Source organism: Panulirus ornatus, chromosome 3 (assembly GCF_036320965.1).
Source record: "Panulirus ornatus isolate Po-2019 chromosome 3, ASM3632096v1, whole genome shotgun sequence".
NCBI lineage: Eukaryota > Metazoa > Arthropoda > Malacostraca > Decapoda > Palinuridae > Panulirus > Panulirus ornatus.
This window is the reverse complement of record NC_092226.1, coordinates 53,045,097-53,061,931: the sequence shown is the minus strand read 5'-3', so window position 1 is coordinate 53,061,931 and position 16,835 is coordinate 53,045,097. Positions and strand designations below refer to the sequence as shown.

At 41.9% G+C, this 16,835-nt stretch overlaps 1 protein-coding gene across 8 annotated transcripts in view; it reads right to left on the bottom strand.

Moving 5' to 3' along the window:
• Positions 1-16,835, bottom strand: part of heph (polypyrimidine tract-binding protein 1 heph) — a 503,533-nt gene that overhangs the window by 449,276 nt on the left and 37,422 nt on the right. For all 8 annotated transcript variants that reach the window (XM_071687661.1, XM_071687698.1, XM_071687719.1 and 5 more), the window contains exon 2: positions 10,527-10,551. The gene's annotated coding sequence lies outside the window, so the exon portion shown is untranslated. The remainder of the gene's footprint in view (positions 1-10,526; positions 10,552-16,835) is intronic.

Below are 16,835 nucleotides of genomic sequence, written 5' to 3'. Positions count from 1 at the left end.
AGGAATACTCAACAAACTTATACCTCTGTAATTTGAGCACTCACTCTTATCCCCTTTGCCTTTGTACAATGGCACTATGCACGCATTCCGTCAATCCTCAGGCACCTCACCATGAGTCATACATACATTAAATAACCTTACCAACCAGTCAACAATACAGTCACCCCCTTTTTTAATAAATTCCACTGCAATACCATCCAAACCTGCTGCCTTGCCGGCTTTCATCTTCCGCAAAGCTTTTACTACCTCTTCTCTGTTTACCAAATCATTTTCCCTAACCCTCTCACTTTGCACACCACCTCGACCAAAACACCCTATATCTGCCACTCTATCATCAAACACATTCAACAAACCTTCAAAATACTCACTCCATCTCCTTCTCACATCACCACTACTTGTTATCACCTCCCCATTTGCGCCCTTCACTGAAGTTCCCATTTCCTCCCTTGTCTTACGCACTTTATTTACCTCCTTCCAGAACATCTTATTCTCCCTAAAATTTAATGATACTCTCTCACCCCAACTCTCATTTGCCCTCTTTTTCACCTCTTGCACCCTTCTCTTCACCTCCTGTCTCTTTCTTTTATACATCTCCCACTCAATTGCATTTTTTCCCTGCAAAAATCCTCCAAATGCCTCTCTCTTCTCTTTCACTAATAATCTTACTTCTTCATCCCACCACTCACTACCCTTTCTAATCAACCCACCTCCCACTCTTCTCATGCCACAAGCATCTTTTGCGCAATCCACCACTGATTCCCTAAATACATCCCATTCCTCCCCCACTCCCCTTACTTCCATTGTTCTCACCTTTTTCCATTCTGAACTCAGTCTCTCCTGGTACTTCCTCACACAAGTCTCCTTCCCAAGATCACTTACTCTCACCACCCTCTTCACCCCAACATTCACTCTTCTTTTCTGAAAACCCATGCAAATCTTCACCTTAGCCTCCACAAGATAATGATCAGACATCCCTTCAGTTGCACCTCTCAGCACATTAACATCCAAAAGTCTCTCTTTCGCGCGCCTGTCAATTAACACGTAATCCAATAACGCTCTCTGGCTATCTCTCCTACTTACATACGTATACTTATGAATATCTCGCTTTTTAAACCAGGCATTCCCAATCACCAGTCCTTTTTCAGCACATAAATCTACAAGCTCTTCACCATTTCCATTTACAACACTGAACACCCCATGTATACCAATTATTCCCTCAACTGCCACATTACTCACCTTTACATTCATATCACCCATCACTATAACCCGGTCTCGTGCATCAAAACCACTAACACACTCATTCAGCTGCTCCCAAAACACTTGCCTCTCATGATCTTTCTTCTCATGCCCAGGTGCATATGCACCAATAATCACCCATCTCTCTCCATCAACTTTGAGTTTTACCCATATTAATCGAGAATTTACTTTCTTACATTCTACCACATACTCCCACAACTCCTGTTTCAGGAGTACTGCTACTCCTTCCCTTGCTCTTGTCCTCTCACTAACCCCTGACTTTACTCCCGAGACATTCCTAAACCACTCTTCCCCTTTACCCTTGAGCTTCGTTTCACTCAGAGCCAAAACATCCAGGTTCCTTTCCTCAAACATACTACCTATCTCTCCTTTTTTCACATCTTAGTTACATCCACACACATCTAGACACCCCAGTCTGAGCCTTCGAGGAGGATGAGCACTCCCCGCGTGACTCCTTCTTCTGTTTCCCATTTTAGAAAGTTAAAAAATAATAATAATATATATATATATATATATATATATATATATATATATATATATATATATATATATATGCGATTTGCTACGGAACAGGGGAGAAAGAATACTTCCCACGTATTCCCTAGGTGTCGTAGAAGGCGACTAAAAGGGAAGGGAGCGGGGGGCTGGAAATCCTCCCCTTTTTTTTTTTTTCTTAATTTTCCAAAAGAAGTAACAAAGAGGGGGGGCCAGGTGAGGATATTCCCTCAAAGGCCCAGTCCTCTGTTCTTAATGCTACCTCGCTAATGCGGGAAATGGCGAATAGTATAGAAAAAAAAATTATATACATATATATATATATATATATATATATATAAAGTGCGTAAGACAAGGGAGCAAATGGGAACTTCAGTGAAGGGCGCAAATGGGGAGGTGATAACAAGTAGTGGTGATGTGAGAAGGAGATGGAGTGAGTATTTTGAAGGTTTGTTGAATGTGTTTGATGATAGAGTGGCAGATATAGGGTGTTATGGTCGAGGTGGTGTGCAAAGTGAGAGAGTGAGGGAAAATGATTTGGTAAATAGAGAAGAGATAGTAAAAGCTTTGCGGAAGATGAAAGCCGGCAAGGCAGCAGGTTTGGATGGTATTGCAGTGGAATTTATTAAAATAGGGGGTGACTGTATTGTTGACTGGTTGGTAAGGTTATTTAATGTATGTATGACTCATGGTGAGGTGCCTGGGGATTGGCGGAATGCGTGCATAGTGCCATTGTACAAAGGCAAAGGGGATAAGAGTGAGTAAATTATATATATATATGGGAGGGTATTGATTGAGAGGGTGAAGGCATGTACAGAGCATCAGATTGGGGAAGAGCAGTGTGGTTTCAGAAGTGGTAGAGGATGTGTGGATCAGGTGTTTGCTTTGAAGAATGTATGTGAGAAATACTTAGAAAAGCAAATGGATTTGTATGTAGCATTTATGGATCTGGAGAAGGCATATGATAGAGTTGATAGAGATGCTCTGTGGAAGGTATTAAGAATATATGGTGTGGGAGGCAAGTTGTTAGAAGCAGTGAAAAGTTTTTATCGAGGATGTAAGGCATGTGTACGTGTAGGAAGAGAGGAAAGTGATTGGTTCTCAGTGAATGTAGGTTTGCGGCAGGGGTGTGTGATGTCTCCATGGTTGTTTAATTTGTTTATGGATGAGGTTGTTAGGGAGGTGAATGCAAGAGTTTTGGAAAGAGGGGCAAGTATGAAGTCTGCTGTGGATGAGAGAGCTTGGGAAGTGAGTCAGTTGTTGTTCGCTGATGATACAGCGCTGGTTGCTGATTCATGTGAGAAACTGCAGAAGCTGGTGACTGAGTTTGGTAAAGTGTGTGAAAGAAGAAAGTTAAGAGTAAATGTGAATAAGAGCAAGGTTATTAGGTACAGTAGAGTTGAGGGTCAAGTCAATTGGGAGGTAAGTCTGAATGGAGAAAAACTGGAGGAAGTAAAGTGTTTTTGGATATCTGGGAGTGGATCTGGCAGCGGATGGAACCATGGAAGCGGAAGTGAATCATAGGGTGGGGGAGGGGGCGAAAATCCCCGGGAGCCTTGAAGAATGTGTGGAAGTCGAGAACATTATCTCGGAAAGCAAAAATGGGTATGTTTGAAGGAATAGTGGTTCCAACAATGTTGTATGGTTGCGAGGCGTGGGCTATGGATAGAGTTGTGCGCAGGAGGGTGGATGTGCTAGAAATGAGATGTTTGAGGACAATGTGTGGTGTGAGGTGGTTTGATCGAGTAAGTAATGTAAGGGTAAGAGAGATGTGTGGAAATAAAAAGAGCGTGGTTGAGAGAGCAGAAGAGGGTGTTTTGAAATGGTTTGGGCACATGGAGAGAACGAGTGAGGAAAAATTGACCAAGAGGATATATGTGTCGGAGGTGGAGGGAACGAGGAGAAGTGGGAGACCAAATTGGAGGTGGAAAGATGGAGTGAAAAAGATTTTGTGTGATCGGGGCCTGAACATGCAGGAGGGTGAAAGGAGGGCAAGGAATAGAGTGAATTGGATCGATGTGGTATACCGGGGTTGACGTGCTGTCAGTGGATTGAATCAGGGCATGTGTAGCGTCTGGGGTAAACCATGGAAAGTTGTGTGGGGCCTGGATGTGGAAAGGGAGCTGTGGTTTCGGGCATTATTGCATGACAGCTAGAGACTGAGTGTGAACGAATGGGGCCTTTGTTGTCCTTTCCTAGTGCTACCTCACACACATGAGGGGGGAGGGGGATGGTATTCCATGTGTGGCGAGGTGGCGATGGGAATGAATAAAGGCAGACAGTGTGAATTGTGTGCATGGGTATATATGTATGTGTCTGTGTGTGTATATATATGTGTACATTGAGATGTATAGGTATTTATATTTGCCTGTGTGGACGTGTATGTATATACACTGTGTATGGGGGTGGGTTGGGCCATTTCTTTCGTCTGTTTCCTTGCGCTACCTCGCAAACAAAGAAAAAAAAATATATATATGTATATATATTATATATATATATATATATATATATATATATATATATATATATATATATATATATATATATATATATATATGTTCGTGTCCAATTACATCATTGCCTTAAATTTCTCCAAGACTGTTATTCCTTCCAGTGTTATTGTTTACTTCATGAAATATGCGACTCTGAGACTCTTATATTTTTGGCATTCCGTTAATACACGTTCCAGGGCAATACTGCAAATGCAGGTGTCATAATAGGAGGCCATGGTTCAACGTATGACCCAACCACTGTGTACTAAACAGTTTCTCAAAGTAACAATTCCTGCTGGAGGAAGATCGCAATACTTCAACACCTTTCTGTGTCCAATGTAGTTTGTTATTCTTCTGGGTTACCTAGTCTTATCCTGCTTGCCGTTTACATCAAACACAATCATCTCATCCGATCATAAAACCACTGAGGTATGACTCTCGCAAACAGGTTGCTTATAAATAAAGCTTCCTGGCTCAGCATTTGCCAGTTCATCACTTCTGATACCAACTTGTCCAGGGAACGTACATAATTCTACACTCTTGACACTGGATCCTTACATCCCAATCTTGAATTTCTGAACTAAGGGACATGACTTTCAAGTTTAATTATGTGATATCAGTGTTACTGACTTTTTCCCCCTGCCTCATGAGTTATGGGGAGATGTACATCAGTTTCCAACACTTGAGGAGGATGCCAGTGTCTAGAATCCTTTACTTTTTTCAGAGGACGCCTTGTACTCCTTGTGTTTAGAGTTTATCTAAGACGGTTCCAGGAGTCTGATCCAGGGACAGACTGCAGGGCATGAGGTTCTCAAAGGCTCTCTAGAAGTCCTACGGCGTGCTCATGAGATCTGCTATGTACACCACCATAAGGGGATTCCTGTTAAGACAGCTGGGAGCCAAGTGGTACATAAAGTACTTAAGAACCACAGACAGGTAGGGTCCACGTGGGTAAAGGGTAGTCAGGGGCCACGTGGTAAGAGGGTAAATAGGGGCTACATGGTATAAGAGTACTTGGGGTTCATGTGGTATAAAGGTGGAGAGGGACCATGGGTACAAAATTTGCCAAGGGCCCCACGGTACAGGGGGTAATTACAAGGAATCGTGTGATACATGTAGGAGACAGGAGCCACTTTGTAAAGGGAAGTTTAAGAACGTGTGGTACACAGGTTGCTTGAGGTTACGTGGGACAAGGATAGTTGGGGGCTAAGGAGTATAGGATGGTTAGGGGTCAAGTGGCACAAGGGGAGTTAGGGTGTCACATGGTACTACATTATGTGCCAAGCGGAACGTGGAAAATGAGAGGATACGCAGTGGGTATGTCACCACACGGGAGGGGAAACCACCTTATTCTGGAAACCAGGATAACCATAGTGCTGTGGAGATGCTGGGTTAACACGTCCTAAGGAATGAAAGCTAAACCATACGGGATGAAGAGAGCAACTACGTGTTCAAGATGAAAAACGTACCAAACAGTACCGAGACGGTGGTTAACCCATATGACACATAGAGGTGGAACACCAAGTGATGCAAGACCTCGAGTGCAAGAAAGAGGTACTTTGTAATGGAGCATTTGAGGAGGATCATCATACACGATGATACGGTAAGCATTACCTTAAGCCGGTCTCGGAGATCTAACTCAGCATGTTGTCCTAAGCTGTTGTGTTCTTCCCCTGCTCAGTCAAGGTGTTGGAGGCCTCGGTACACAGAACTAGGGAGCTACCACATCCTGGATGGTCTCGTCGACTCGATGATTATACGTCCCTTCCTACATTTCTGTATCTTCAGTGACCAACGTTTCTCCTGGTTGTGGGCAGGTCCTAATATTCATAGCGCTTTGTCTTAAAGAGCTTTGTGCAGAGACGTATTTCAGTGGTACTATCTTTATCAATCTCACATGTTGGTCGTGCCATAAGGATACTATGTTAACAACAAAGTCTTCCAAGATTTCCCGAGTGAAATTTTGAAATACTTCTCTCGTCTGGGCTCCTGGCAGTACAGCCTTAGTGTGTTTAGTCTCGCTTCCAATACTCCACATCATTACCTGTGTCAATGCTGGCCTTTTAAGTTATTTGTACGCTTTCTAACGCTACAGTTTTGTCCCTCCCTAGAAGGTAAGGTTGGCATACAGCCATATTCTAATCAGAAAAACGCTACTGCCTTCAGATCGACATGGTTCTCTTCTCTTGAAGGTCTGTTATATCCAGTCAACCATCATGTTGGTTAAGGCAACTACTGCCTTGTGTTGGCTTATGTTAATTTTATCATATGAGTCTGACATATTTTACACAACCCTTCCAGAGTATGATACTCTCCTGTCCAGTATACTGTATCATATTTTTTTTCTTGCAACATAACAGAGTAATTGGAACACTTTCTTATCATCAAAAGAATTTTCCTGTGAATGACCCACCATACGACCTAGTTTATGTCAATAATTTTTCAAGTATCTTCTTCAGGTGAAATTTCCATACTCCATAATTATCGCCAAAGGAAATGAAACAGACTCGTCTCTGAGGGTGTCAGGTGAGAATGAGAAAGGTAAAGGGTACATACACCTTTTCTTGAAGAACTGAGCATCTTACCTGGGAAGCATAGTGGGCCAAAGAAACTTGTGGTCCTCGATCAGCGTTTGGTAAAAAAAAAAAAAAAAAAAAAAAAAAAAAAAAAAAAAAAAAAAAAAAAGTGTTGATAACCCTATCACACTGATGGCTTCGTCATCTTCTTCCTGGGTTCACGTGATACTTTGATCTTATGCTCAATGTCTCCCAGCTCATTTGAAAAGTTTGTTCTTTGTTGTAGCTCTTCAGTAGTCTGTACGGCCACGCCAGGGGCATAAGAGAAGGGCGGACAACACTGATAAGAAGGTAGCTCAGGCGGTAATATGGACTCTCAAAAACGAAAATTACCAAACGCTACGTGTCACTAACAAAACTACTTAAGAATATGAAAACAGAAGCAAAGAAACTATCAAAATGAATGAAAAATATGGAAGTAAAACTAAAAAAAGGCGAAGTCGGGACAGGAAAAAGTCGCCATCGTGCAAGGAAAACTGAATAAAAGGATAAAAACAAAAGAAGCAGAATGATTTAGCAGAAAAATAAAAAAAAAACGTTACTTACTCGTGCGTACCTCGCCTGCCGGCCTGCCGGGTCGAGACATTCTACAGAAAAATCAAAATCTCAAAAGCAAACGACACAATCCATGCATGCAACCACCTACCAGCACTGGCGCATTGCTTGATGAGACAACATTGAACCTAATTTTCTTACCTTAAAAATTCAAACTCTTTCCTTGCATCCACGATACACCTTATATCAATACTAAGTTGACAAACTTCATAACATATTCTAAAGTACCCTTTTTCGATTAAAATCATGTTAGCATAAAAAAAAAAAATACAATCCCTTAAAAGGATCATAACTGCAGGGACCCGTTAGGGCAATTTCTGACAGACAGTTGTCAAGCAACTGATCTGTCAAGGTTGGGTGGAGGACCAGGGCAAGGAGGAGAGGGTAGAGTGGCGGGCATGATGAAAAAGCAGAGGAAGGATGGAGGACTGAGGAGGTGCTTGGGAAGGAAGACCTCTGGAAGAAAGGAGAGGAAAGGCCTTTGAAGGGGTAGGAGGTTAGGTTCTTGGAAGAAAGAAATGGGGATATACTTTTATAGGAGGGAGATCGTCAATGGAAGAGGTACACGACCTGCTGAGGAGACAGGCAGGCAGGCCTAATAAGGAAAGTCTGCGGAGAAAGCAGCAGCGGACCTGAGAAACAGGGTATGGAAAGGATGTGTGTGTGTGTGTGTGTGTGTGTGTGTGTGTGTGTGTGTGTGTGTGTGTGTGTGTGTGTGTGGGTGGGTGGGTGGGTGGGGGTTCCAGACAACGGCTGATAAGAAGGAACCGAGCCAGAGGTTGCCTGGAAGGGTGTACAGAAGGTTAGGAAACGCTCACGATGAACAGGGTGGTTCCACTTCATCAACAATGGATAAGAGGGCGTGAGACGATGGTAACAGCGACAGGTGTGAGACACTGGTACGGAGAGGGTAGAATACATCGACGTCTTAACACGGGAAACTTGGATATAATTAATGGAAAAGGCAATTCGGGCAAGCCTACAATGGAGCTGTGAAAAGGCTGGGGCTGAGAGGGATTGTTCAAGAAAATCAATTGGGGACTGGATTCCAGTTAGCCAGCACTAAGTGCATCACCACACAGGAATGGGGTTCTGGGAAAGGAAACTTGACGGACAGGTACTAGGCGGATGACACAAAATGCTAAGGAAGGTTCGCTTAAATTTTGAAGTGAACCCAAGTGAGAGGTTTAGGACAGTTAAATGTACAGGACTAGGAAATCCAAAGCAAGGGTATAGTCAAGGCCATGGTATAAAGGTGTGGAGAGCCGGTGTGGGTGCCACATCTAAGAACGAACCTACAAAGGTTCATAACATACTAAAGCTTTAGATGCGTCAATGTGGTTGGATAATATAGAAATAAAATTTGATAGTCATTAAAGTAATCAGATGAAATCTAGGAAAAATAATAAGGGATAACGGGGAAAGCGAAACTGAAAGGATTGGCAGAGTCAATGTTGGAAGGAATGCTAAGTTCAAAATGGGAGTGGAGAAAACTAGCGCTATTGGGACCAAATAGTCGGTCTGGACAGTCAATCTGGGTGTTATAGTAAGCGACATTAGAGCTGTTAACCAAGACAGATATGGTAAGTTATCAATACGCTACCGAGGGAAACATAAACAGTCATTACTCTGTGTGATCAAAGACTAAAAAAGTAAGGCAGGACGACAAGGGCGTTCAGGCAAGACGGTAACACGTGAAAGAAGGAAGTCCCATAGGAGATTCAACAGTAACAATAAAGGTAGTGCTATACTCAGGGGGAGCAAGCCTGTGAAGAAAAGAGAAGGTAGCAAAGAGTAAAACCACAGGACCATGCAGTGCGTCAGAATGTAGCTGTGAAATATGAAATACGTCACCAATAGAGAAGCTAACTCTATACTACTACATAATTCATAATGTGAAGTATATCTGAAGATACAAGGATCATATCAGTTTGGTTATCTGTACAAAGAAGTGCTGTAAAATCAGACAAGTTACTGAACCGACAGCAAGTACATAAAATATAAATAAATAAATAAAAGCAAATACTGAAAATAAAAATGTAAGTTCACGTTGAGGAAATGAAATGTCTAACACTGTGCTACAGTTAGCGTGAGGCAGGTGTTATAAGTCACAAGATAAGGAAAAGAAGGGCATAAAGTCAGCAAAATGTCAGTGAATCATACGTGAAAGCTGTTACTAGCAGCAGTGTACGAGTGAGTTAGGAAACCTATGGATAGCACTCTAGTTTATGGACCACACTGATGACAGTGCCAGTAAATGACTCCAGAAAGTCGATTCATTTTTGTATGACAAATAAGTTACCTGCTGGGACTGTGGGAAAACTTGATCAAGAGTGTTAAAAAAAAAAAAAAGGCAAGACTCACTGGATAGCAATGAAGTCGGTACACAGCAATGAGAAAAGTGTATGGGTGGCCAACAAGAATTAGTGGATACAACTTGGCAAGTTAAAAGGAGACGGGAAGGAGCACTCTGGTCCAGGATTTCTGGGTGCGATGGCCTGGCCTCTGACACTGATCCTTTAAGGGGTCAGTGTCAAAGGCCAGGCCATCATGACCAAGGCTCGTACTGTCGTGCTCGAGGGCAGCCAAAATCGCAGATGGTGGTTCTAAAAAGTGAGGGGGAACGGCAGTGTGGAGGCTGCCAGACGGCAGAGGGTTAATCAATGCTTCCTGGAAGTCAGCTGATAAAAAAGTCACGAAGAATGTTAATGAGCTGGAAGTGACAGGAGTTAACGTATAATACACACTACTTTAACCAGCCACAGTGAACTACTAGAAAGAGTGAACAGGTGGTAATGAAGTTATTCTTGAGATGGGTTAAAACTGCAACAGCACATACGAAAGAACAAGGAATATATGTAAATAAGTTCTCTTTACACCAGTTTCAAGTCCAGAACCTATAAGTATACCCCCAAGATATCAGTGACCAGCTGGACTTGTTGTGAGTTAGTATGAACAGTATAATGGAGAGTGATGATGGTTCTTTGTACCAAAAGAAAATTATAAATTTGGTCTAATGTTACACTGAAGTATGTTGGGAAGGGGAGCGAGAAAATATCAGAGAGTCCAGACACAGTCACACGCTTGTTCAGGAGGCAGCAAGAGTGGCCTAGGGGAGCGAGAGTGGCGAAAATGGTGGTGGACTGTTTACCTTTGTCCCAGGGTTCAGGTAGCCTCTGAAAAACACAAAGAGAAAGGAAAAGTCAGAGATGGAATGGGCAATAGACTATAAATAATATATTGCGAGAATCAGCCTGTTGGAGTTTTATGTTACAAAAAATATCTAGCTCCAAAAGAAAACATATATGATCTATGTTAAAAAAAAAAATTACCAGGCATTATCTCGCATAGAATACATAAGAGAATAAAGAATATAAGACCATTTAATAAATGAATAAGTAGTTTAAAACAAGAAATGAATATCTTATGTATCAGTAAACAAGGCTTTACAAGAGAGTACACATGAAGTGCAACACTAATAAGATATACTTAAAAAAGTCGAGTGGAATGTTAAAACTTTCTGCAGAATAGACAGAAGTTTGTGGTAAAGAACCCATAGTACAGCGGTCACGTTTCTGAAGAAGGTGGAACACCGAAGTACAGATATTTTTCGAGTGCATGAAATAGGCGGAATATATATTGAGTCAAATGTAGATCTTTGTGAGGGCGAGGATAAGCAGTCATAAAGGGACGTATGCTTCTGGGGTAGGTTCATCTTCCATCATGCAGTAGCAGCTGCTGGCCGGGGCCCCTGCAGCGGGACTAAACTCTCCCGAAGACGCATCTCAGGTGTACACAGCCAAGCTCTCAACCATGGTCTGGTCAATAGCAAGGGATACACAGAACAGCAACATATTAAAACACTTGCAAGAAACAAATGAGGTATATTCCACGTCCGGCTGGCTACCTCAACACAAGCAACACGGGATACAGTATTGGCACACTTGTAAGTCAACAGCATTACACACACAGTTCTTCCATTACGAGCAGTGAGCGAAAAGGACAATCATTTATTGTGGCAAAAGTAAATACATATCAAATGAGACCGAGAGTCACACTCTGTCAGCTAGGATAACAGGATATCTGACTTGGGGAGGTTGGAGGGCTTGAGACTGTGATACAATTAAAACTAATAACATAAATCAATTCTTAAGTGCTGTAGTGCTCTCAAAACTGATAGACTATTACGGTAAGACTATCAATAATTCAGTGTGAATGGCATGCGAACTACTGTCTTGTAGCCAGATGATGATGGAAAGGGCCAGAAAACAATGACATGGTATTATAATAACAATTATTTGATCACATTAAATTTTAATTACAACCACTCTCCAACCACTGGAACAGATATTACAAGATATAATACACTGATTTCTTACGCCTTTTACCTGTAACTACAAAGCTTACTGCTAAATTTTCATAGGACATCTCTTGAATACCATGGAATGTCAGATCAGCCACCATACAAGTTCAAAAATGATGAAACAATGTTTGCATACCAAGTCTTGCGACGATCGTTAACAGGCAACTTTGGATTTATGCACTGAGATGAATCATCGAATATTAACGCTAATTGTAGCACACTAATTTCGACCCCAATCCCACCAGCATGAGTGAATAATATTCATACATACACCTTTTGTGGTAACATTTGGCAGAGCTGAGGCTCCCATAACTTTGACTGGGACATCCAGTTCCTTCATGCCTTCTGACACCTTCAGTCCTAAGATATCCTCAGTTCTTTTTCACACTTTCAGTCCTAAAATAAAAGCCTATCGGCTCCTCTTGACATTTGTAGTTCTAAAAAGAGAGATCAAGTTCAAAATACTCAACAAAATACACTAGTTGCATCACCAAAGCAAAGTACTAGGATGGTTTCCTAACAAATATGTTTTATCTTGTAACATTACACACAAGAATTCGAAAACTCAACATTAGTGTTTCTGGTGAAAGTGGACATCAGTGTGTGTAAGATATATGAATACAATTCAACTTAACCCAAAATAAACAGAAACAGGCAAAATTCAGAGGGATAAGTTCAATTCCCAGGAATCAAAAGAATCAAATATATTTATACTTTTTTTTCCATATTTGATCTCAGTTTCCGGCGTTAGCAAGGTAGCGCCACGAAGACAAAGAAAGGCCGCATGCGCTCACAGCCATATTCTAGATGTCATGTGTAATGCACCGAAACCACAACTCACTATCCATAAGCAGGCCCAGCAAACCTTTTCATGGTTTACTCTGCCCGCTTCACATGGTCTGATTCAGTCCACTAACAGCACGTCGAGCCCTGTATACTACTCGTTCCAATTCACTCTATCCTGCGCACGAATTTCATCCTCCTGCAAGCTCAGGAACAAATTACCAATATTTCTTTTCCCTCTTACTCTAACACATCACCGATTACATAACTTCGTGTTTTTCACAGGGTAAACGACTTCGTTCTAAGGTAGGTCTGTCCTCTCTATTTTCCTTCTATCGATCTGTACAAGCTACCTTACCCCTTGTGCAAGACGCTGTAACCCTCGGGAAAATGACCAAGTGAATACCTGGTGAGTCTTCTCGGAGGTCTCCCATCCCCAGAGCCCGGACTGGGCCCAGGCTGCTGGGTTGCTGCCCCGTCAACCCAGCTGGTGGAAGCCAAGGCCTGCAGCCACACTTAGCCTTGACAGTCTGGCTGGTCTGGTAAGCTTTGTAAATACTTGCTCTTGGTCTCTGACATGATCCTTATAATCATGACTAAAGGGCAGGCCATCATACGTACGAGTCGTGCTAAATGGATTACAATATTCATAAAACCTACAAGATTATTCACTTGTACTACCTACATTGCAATATGAAATGAAGTAAGACTGGATGAATGTTTCGAAAGTAAGAAAAACCTGTATACTAAGTTCCATGGCAAAAAATACATGCCAGGTTAAACCTTTCTTTATAAGGGAGAGCAACACGGGCAAAATTCAATCTAGAGTTATGAGTCTTATGCCATGGAATCCATTTGATGCTGCTAAACAACTGTATGTTTTAAACAGTTTTACGCGTCTTGCCTGACCTTAGCTAAGGCTCAGGTTGAACTTCATCCTAAGATCAGGCGACAGATGAACGATAGGCAAAGCAATCCCAAAAATGTCTGCCATACTACGAAGACAAACTAAAATCTGTACCTATGATGGGATCCTTTTAAATATAATGATTCCAGCATTCTCAACGGGGGACGACCAATGGCATCAATCAAGCTTCCTCTGAACACAGTGGCTTCCACAAATTAGCCACCGACTAAAATCTTAGTCACATCGGGTTCATCTCTTAAGGCCTACTACTTCTGGTGGAAGGAGCCATGCTTAATGTTTCTGTTTATCTCTATCATTACAGTACGATCATCAACGACAGCTGGTGCCTGGACCTCCTTGTCCGCAGATAAAGCGACTACGCTACTGCTCATGAATACACATTTTTTCCCTTCCGTTGATAACGAGTTTCTTACTCACCAACATACGTACCCCTGAACAATATATCCTTGTATAGAGACACCATAACCTTGCCTTTCATATATCTTATCTGTGTCACTCAATACCTTTCGCATAAATTACAAAGTTGTCAATCACCGCTCTCACGTCACACACACACACACACGTAAACTTCCTCGGTAGGAAAGCAATTCTGATCATCCATGAAAAGTTTCAGATCACCCACATCCCGGCCACCGTACAGAGCTAGACGATAGTACGGGCTGGCATTATGACACGAGGAAGACGATGCTGACCACTTTGGAGAGGTGGTGGGTGGGTGGCGTGTGGCTGCGGCGGTATGTTGCGAATGGCAATATGCATTTGTTCCAATCTTCGTATTCTCAGATTTTAAAACCAACAGAAGGGAAATTTTCGCTTACCTAATGTAAAAATTAGAAAAACATATGCAAGCCGACTTCTTCAACTCTCAAATAAACATAGAGTCATCGATTAAGAAGTTCTCCTTTGAGGTGTGAAATTTACAGGTCGGCGCGTTCTTCTTCTGATGGAATGCTGAAGCCCTCATTTTTATGCCCCAAACTGAACGCGAGAATCAGTCAGCAACGCTAGCCATTACATCGCAGGAGTTCGTAGATAATGAGAGACTCGAACAAGATGGCAATCTTTACCAACATATTCCATTCTACAGGTTATTATCAAGCCATAATACATGTATATTACACTCGTGCTTTCTTTACGAGACAAACACATTATGAGCACATGGGACTCCGATTAAAAATGAGAGCGGCTTGCACCTAGTGAACATAAAAGCAAACTTTTCCCCACTAAGGGTACTGATGCAGAAAAAACAACCAGTTACCAACAATAACTTTTTAATAACAAACGCCGCTTAAAATGCCAACAACCTGACCAGACAAAACGTGGCTAAACGCCAGATTGTCCACAAAAACTATGCATGTTTCGCAAGTGTTTAATTGCTGATTTCAGTCCTACACTGCGGCCTGTAACAACCGATTATGATTATGCACAAAAAAAATCCCTTTGAAATCCGACGTTTTCTTAAATGTCAAAACTTTCTAAACCCAAATGCAATTCCTAACATCCTAACAAATCCTTCAACAAGATCACGATACATCAACCAATAAATTCCACACACAACCAAGAGATCTTTAAAAAGTTTCCCAAAGTTCCACTCCACACCCCAACAATCCTGATGCATTTCTGACTCTCCAATATCAACTGCTAAGGCAAGCAATATTCCATCCCCATGTTCTTCAACGTAATTCCCTCCATTCCTGAATCCACTATGATACCCATCTCTCCTATTAGACATCCCATCAATATATCCCCTCGTTCTTGAACAATCTTACTCTTCTGCAATCGTTGAACTCGAAGATAGCTCATCTAAAACTTCACAACACTCATCTCTCAACATCCCCTCGCCTTTCTGGCAAAACGTCCATCCGACGCTCTGAACATTAGTTTCCCAAACAGCCACCTGGCGTTTCAAAGTGGATGCACCAGAGACCCAAACTATGTAAGGAAAAGGCCTTCCCAGTTATTAGTTCAGCTGACTCTACTGAAGTTGTTCCCGATCAAAAACTCGAAAGAATCATACCTGTGAAACTAAACTTATGGTTTTCACAAACCATAACACTACTACAAAATTTATGATAATCTTAGACGTACTACTTTTTTTTTTTTTTTTTACAAATAAAGTGAATTTACTTATGTAAATTCCCCTAACAAGTCAAAATTGTTTTAAAAAAACCGATTCTTAATCACATTCATGCGCCATTTTACCACAAAAGGAAAAAAATTCCCCCTTTTCTGAAAGGTTGCATCTTCGCTATCCAAAGATGCGGTAGAAGGGCGAGGCGGCACATAGCAAAGCAAGCAAAATGAAGGATGAGGAGGCGAGGGAGAAATTGAACCATGGTATGATGCTACGGGAGCAAATAAGGAAGTTGGTGAGAAAAAAGCAAATGAATAAGAGAACATGGCCAAGAAGATTGAGAAATGAGCAAGAAGAGGGGCGAGAAATGAAACTGGAAAAGAGAAACGCGAGGGGATATGGAAGAGGACGAAAACCAAAAATGAGATGGGGAGAAAAGATAAGGGAACAATGGGGAGGGAGGGGGGAGGATTAAGTAAAAAGACTGTGAATGGAGGAGAAAGTTGAGAAAGGAACTGACGGCGGCGGAGGAAGACAAGAGAAGAGGCAGGAGAGGAAGACGGGAACGAAGGGAGGAAATATATGAGCAGATTTAAAAAATGAGAAGTGACACATTGAGAAGGAACTGCTGCATCAGCTGACACTGTGTTGTTGTTACTGACTCTCAAGAGCCGTTACCATAAGTGTCAGACATCCAGAATAAACAGAGGATGACATACAGGAGGTATTACATCCTAATTATCAGACATACAGAATTGACCTTCCTCATTGGTCGATGGCCGTAAAACCTAACAAACAAGTTGACATAAAGAGACAAAGATGAAGTACCATAAAAGATAAGTACCATAACGAGGGGAAGGAAGAAGGATACCCAGAGACAACTCTGACTCATGACAGAAACTCGTGCTACTGTGTGACCCTAAAAATCTCTACAGCAGACAGAAAATAACCAAACAAAAACAAAACAATTTTAACCATTTTTCTCTCTCTCGCATTACTGAATCTTTTATCTGTTATATGAGCCCTAAATATAATCTGATGGACAGGTAGAGCAACACTTCTTCATGTTTGGAACGGAAGGAAACATTACCGTACAGGAACAATTCGACGTCATCTTTATCAGTCACTGACGTCATCATAGAAGTCTTCATGAACATGTAAAGGCAGCTACACCAGTACCTTGGGTACACCAACCAATCTGGTTTTTTCCCACCGTAGCACTTGACGTTTTCTGAACAGTAACACCAGACATGATGACAATGAATATCCCCACACCTGCCCGTGGAACGGGGCCGCACACTACCCTAACTCA